Source organism: Triticum dicoccoides, chromosome 3A, assembly GCF_002162155.2.
Source record: "Triticum dicoccoides isolate Atlit2015 ecotype Zavitan chromosome 3A, WEW_v2.0, whole genome shotgun sequence".
NCBI classification, from domain to species: domain Eukaryota; kingdom Viridiplantae; phylum Streptophyta; class Magnoliopsida; order Poales; family Poaceae; genus Triticum; species Triticum dicoccoides.
In genome coordinates this window covers 350,420,342-350,426,232 of record NC_041384.1, presented here as the reverse complement: position 1 = coordinate 350,426,232, position 5,891 = coordinate 350,420,342, and positions in this window count along the sequence as shown.

The window sequence follows — 5,891 nt, the reverse complement described above, 5'->3', positions numbered from 1 at the left end:
TCTCTACATAGGTATTTCTCCTCATAATCCTGTAATTTTAGAGACTGATTGCGCTTTTGTGGTAGCATCTCTTGCATCGGGGGACTATGACAGGTCTGCTATGCGTGACCTGAAGATGAAAGCGTTGAGCATATCGAAGTTGATCAACAATCTTCAATTGTCAAAGATAAGCCGTTCGGCCAATAAGGTGGCACACTTAACCGCTAAGTATAGCTTTGACAATAGATTAGATGGTATTCTTGTAAATAACGTACCACCTTGTGTGGTGAATATTGTATCGAATGAGTGTACTGGTGTGGCTGGTTAATTAATATAAGGTGGTGTTCAAAAAAAGTATAAATTTGGTCAGACACTTTGCAAATGGTTGGCGGGAGTAAAAAGGACCAGAGGGAGTATCATGCATGCGGAGTAGGCAAAAATAATTGCTTGTCTAAAAAAGGCAAAAAAAATTGCTCATTTATAGCCGGTCGAAGTCTCAAAGGGCGCGACCGCGCGAGGGAGGCGAAGGTCATGGGAGGCGCGACGTTTGACGGAATTAAGTGAAGTTACATCCACGCGCCGGCATGGCGTGCGAACAGGCAGAAGCTATATCGTCAGGCCTATGATATGGGTCTAGTAGACATGACATCTAGTGGGTCCTGCATAGTTCTCGAGAACTCTTTGGGTGCTTGCAGCCGTTTATCCACCAGGCAAGCCAGCAACCCCACGCCGTTCGCACGCCCTACTTGTCCCCGTCTTCTACCTTACAATAGTTTGCTCCCAGTCGTCCCGTCCTTTCACATTAGTTCACTCCCAGTTTTTTTTGCGGCGTACAACTGTTCAACTTCTCCTAACCCTCCTCCAAAATCCATGGCCTCCCAAATCTCCATGGTTGTCTCTGAGTACCAGGTTAGAGCCATCACCAGCGATCGGTTCATCGTCATCTACACACGTGGATCCGAGACGGTGAAAGCATGGCTTGCTCACTTCCTACGCATGTTCAACAGTTCAATGGATGAGTGGGTCGCTGGGCTAGATGTTGAGTACACCACAGTCCTGGGACAAGAGAAGGATCTAAAGGACGAAGAGAGGAAGAAGCCCGCCGTGATCCAGGTTTGCGTACATAACGTTTGCATGGTCTACCACATATGCCATGCTGACATTGAGTGCTAGGATTTTAAGAACGTCCTCAAGGACAAAAGAGTGAAATTCGTTACTGTAGGCTTTAAGAACGACAGGGATGTCCTGCGTCGAATAGGTCTCATTGTAGGCCAGCCCTTCGATCTCCAGAAGGAAAGCCTGGTGTCCTCCTCTCAACCTTCAATGTTGACCCTGGCAGCAGCCATGATTGATCCTTCGTACGGTAAACTGAAGAAACCTCATCACGAGTTTCATCATGCATGGGAGTCGAAGACATTAGACGAAGATCACATCCTGTACGCAGCAATGGATGCCTATCTTTGTTTAAATATCTACAAGGGTTGGATGAAGAAGAAGAGCCCAGTGTCCGGTTCAAGCAAAGAAGCGTCGGTGAAGAGGAAGAGGGACGATGACGAAGTCGAGGACGTGGACTTGGACTCCGAGTAGGTGGCAGTGCTGTCGCTCATGCTGGTTCTACTGTAGTGTGAAGCGGACTAGTTGCTTAGTTTATTTTCAAGGGTGTGTTGTGCTGAGGCCCCAACAGAACTATGTTTATGTTCTTTCTCATTATTTGAACTCTTTAGTACGTACAGTAGTACTAGTACTATGTCTTACTACTGTTCTTCTTGCAGTTGGTACTACTGCTCGTATCTTCGTGTTCCTACTTTACTTAATATGTTCGTACTAGTACTATAATTTGGGTTAGTCGATTTGTGAAAGAAGTTCGACGGAGCGAAGGAAGAAGATGGCAGAAGAGGTGGAAGAAGCCCTTCTAGCCATCCATGTTGCATCAGATGGCTCACATGAGTCGACTGACCCAAATTGCTCCTTTAGATTGCAGGATCCACATGGCATTCAAGGTCTCGAAGGTAGATTCCGCGTCTGCACCCGGTTTGCGGGCTCGACGCGCGCGCAACCGGCTTCCCCCGTGACAGCCACCATGCACGCCTCCTCTGCTTGGCCAGAGACGACAATGACAAAGTAGTTCCTCCTCGCCGGTGTGCTGGAGCACGTGCTCGTCCTCCTCTTCGTACGCTGCGTGCATAGATGCGGCTCCACCAGCTTCTCGCGTGCTTGGCAGTGCAGCGACATCGTGAGGAGGGACTACAGACGACGTGAGCGGGCGAGCCTTCGGCTTCATGGCACAGGGATGGCGGCGACACGGCGGTGATGGGTGAGAAATTTTTGGCCGGAGCAGGCGGGCGGCGACGGCATATTGATGAGTGTGCGTGTGGGATCTTACTTTAGTTTTATATATATAAGGTTGGTCAAACTTAAAAGAAAATTGTACTAGTACACGTAAACATTAGACTTAGGCAGCGCTTTTATTAGTTAGTACCATAGCCATGATACAGAATCCTGTGCAAGCGCGTGAACCGCGGCCGCGCGGTCGAACGAACGGTGCGTCACCGTGTCGCGTTCGAAGGACATCCATCGAACCTTTTTTGTGTGAAAACAATCCTCGAAAATTACTCAACTTTTTTTCCTGTGAAAGTTCTTGACGCTGCAATATTTCCATATATTTGAATTTAGCTCCAGTTCGTGTTTATTTGGATTTGGACGTTTTAGGTGCGCCCTAGTTTTTTTTAATACTGATTTTGTGTGTGTGACCGAGAGAGAACGTGTGTATGTGTCCATATGTGTGTTGTGGCGGAAGGGCAATGTGGAGACTGTGTGCGGCGACCACTCTCGCTTGTGCTTCTTTGCACCCCAACATGCACAACACCTCAATCTCAAAGAGGGCATCGAGCAGATCAAAGACGGCGACCACACCGCGCTAGAGAATGCGGGGTCATTTGGAAGTAGGGTGATGTGACGACGGCTGACTGACTGCTCCCCCCACCCTCTCTATCTCTCTTGCACAAAATTACCAATCCCTCTCTCCCCCGCACAAAATTGGCAATCCCTCAACCCATGAGATCCTTCCCCTCTCGTCCATATTTTTCCAGCTCTCTCATCAAACATGTTGTCTCTTCTCCTTCCACGTATACAGAATCCAGATGCACACACATCTCATGTATATTACATGTATCCATCTTTCTCATAGACCTAACTTCTTCCACTCTCTTTATCTCTCTATCTCTCTCTCTCTGTCTTGTTAGCTTTGTCTCCTACTCTCTCGTCCACATACATATAATCTTTCCCGCCCTATCTGCTCCATCTTCAAAAGCTCTCTCTGCACGTTTCATTCACACATTGGGATATGTCAAAATGTTGCTTCTATAATGGTTGATGTAGAGTTATGGTTGTTTTTGTTGCATCCTACAAAGTAATAGCTATGAAATGCATTTAGATTCTCATTTGACTAGGATTATGTGAGTTTGAGCATGTTACGAAGTACTATACACCTTGTATACATCTTGGGATTCGATAATGATTGTAACTATTGAATTGTATAGACCATTACATTCGAAGTCAATAGCCTAATATATTTATTTCACAATTTCAACAAATGATTAGTTCACTACAAACTAAGAAAACAAATGTGTACTCCCCCCATTTTTATTTAAGTCCGCATATTAGCATTGGTCAAAGTCAAGTTTTGTAAACTCTCACAAAGCTTATAACAAAAAATATTAACATATACAATAACAAATAAATACCATTAGATTCATTATTGAATGTACTTTCACATCATACATATTTGTTATGGTAAAGATTTATATTTTTCTATAAACTTGGTCAAACTTTAGGAAGTTTGACTTAGGTCAAACCTAAGATGCAGAGTTTACTACTACTACTCGCTAGTTCCTTAGCCGAATCACTCAACACGCCACACGGGGAATCTAGTGTCACAAAATTTTGAGGTCGGCGGGAAAATCTGCCGCGACCCTGATTCGAGCAGTGGGAAGTTACCATCATAGCCTTCGGAACAGGCCTACGGATGACGCAAGGTAGGGGGTTGTTTTTGTAACTTCAGGTTCACCCTACCCAGCCAACCCCACCCCGGCACCCAGAGTAGTACACATGAATACTCCCCATTTTCTATCCCCATCGCAAAATAGACTTCTCCACGGCACCGCAGCCTTCGTTCTCCTCCCCTTTACATTGGCGCACTCGTCCACCGCAGCGCATCTGCCTCATCGACGACCTCGTATGCCGCACTGGAGCCGGTCCACCGTCGTCGTCGTACACGGAGCCTCTTCCCCAGCATCGTCTTCCATGGTCTCGGATCTGCTTCCCGGAAGGCGACGCCAAGCGCAGAAGTACCACCGTCGTGGACAATGAACTGACTCCCGTTGCCGACCATGACTCACAAAGGCCGCCGCAACCATCATTCTCCTCCTCGATTGGTAATGTGTGTATTGAATCACTTACTAGTACATGTGCAGTTCCAATTTTGTTCATACCTACCCTTCAAATTTCCTGGGTGCTATTGATCCGTAAAAGTAATTGATTATAGCCTCCATTGCCCAACAGAATATCATCTTGTAATTGTGCATCGCTCCTGTATCGCGCTGTGCTTGGGTAGGTTTTTCATCTGCAACCAGTAGTGCGGCAAAATGATGGAAAGGTTTTTAGAACTAGCAAGATGCCCATGCATTGCACGCATCAAGATGCATTTGTATGAGTAGTTTATCTTGTGGGAGAAAAGAATGAACGAGGGAAGGCCTTATTTGCAAATCTGGAGAGGGGTATGGGTATCTTTTTGCAAAATTCCCATTTGTTTCCTTCCTATCTGTCAGATATAAATGGGACGGCCTATATTGCAAAAAAAGTATAGAGAAAAAAAGTATACAATAAAGGAAGTAGAGATAAATATTAAATATAAAATAAATATAACAGTAGAGAAGAGAGTAGAGATAGCATGTTGAGATTTTTAAAGCGCTGCGCGTTGCGATTCTGTTGGAGATGCTCTAACATGGCAGACGAGTGCTTTAATGTTGCCCACAAGATGCGCGAGTATTACTAGTAGTATATTTTTCTTGCCATGTTGAGATTTTAAAACCACGAGTGCGAACATGTAGAGGAGCAATGAAGACCAAACACGGGATATTCGGGACATCTTCAAGGAGTGTGGCAAGTTAAAGAGGAGCTGCACCGAACCTATAAAACGAGCTTTGGTAAGTAACACCCTTTCAATTACTATCGTGTAGCCTCGTGTTCTTTGATGTGTATATGTTGTAGTTTCTGTTTCTCTTAAGCGTGGTGTTCTTTGATGTGTAATAAGAAGAGTCTTAATCGTCCTAATGCTTTCGTTTTAAGCTTGATGTAGGAAGTGGGTGTTCTCATCTTCTAGTCTGTTTTTTTCCTTTCGAATTCACTTCTCCGAGTTCTGTTTATCTGGCTTCTACTAAATGGATCTAGGTTGCTTTGAGTATTGATCTAAAAAAGAAGTAACTTCATGTCAGGATGCAGTTCCTGCGAGGAGGGAAGTATGGTCAACCTCGAGATCATGTTTCCCAAATGAGGCTGGATTACACACAAGGTGCCAGTTCCCTAATGATGCTGGATTAGACATAAGGTGCAAATTCCCAGATGATGCTGGATTACACACAAGCTAGGTGGAGTCGTCAGCTGTTCGTGTCCTCGTGGCATTAGTAAAGGCTAAAATAAAGCATGTAGCAGCCCTTGAGAATGTAGCTGAGTTCCTGAAGAAGCAAAAAGAGCAATCAGATGCTCTCTTCACCCAAGCCAAAGAAGAGATGGAAGAAGCCAGAGATAAGCTAGCAGAGGAAGAGCAGGCTAGGCCCCTACTCCTATCTAAAACTGTTGTTAATACAAAATTTCCTTCATAATAGCTAGGTTCAAATGTTTATCCAGTCAGCATG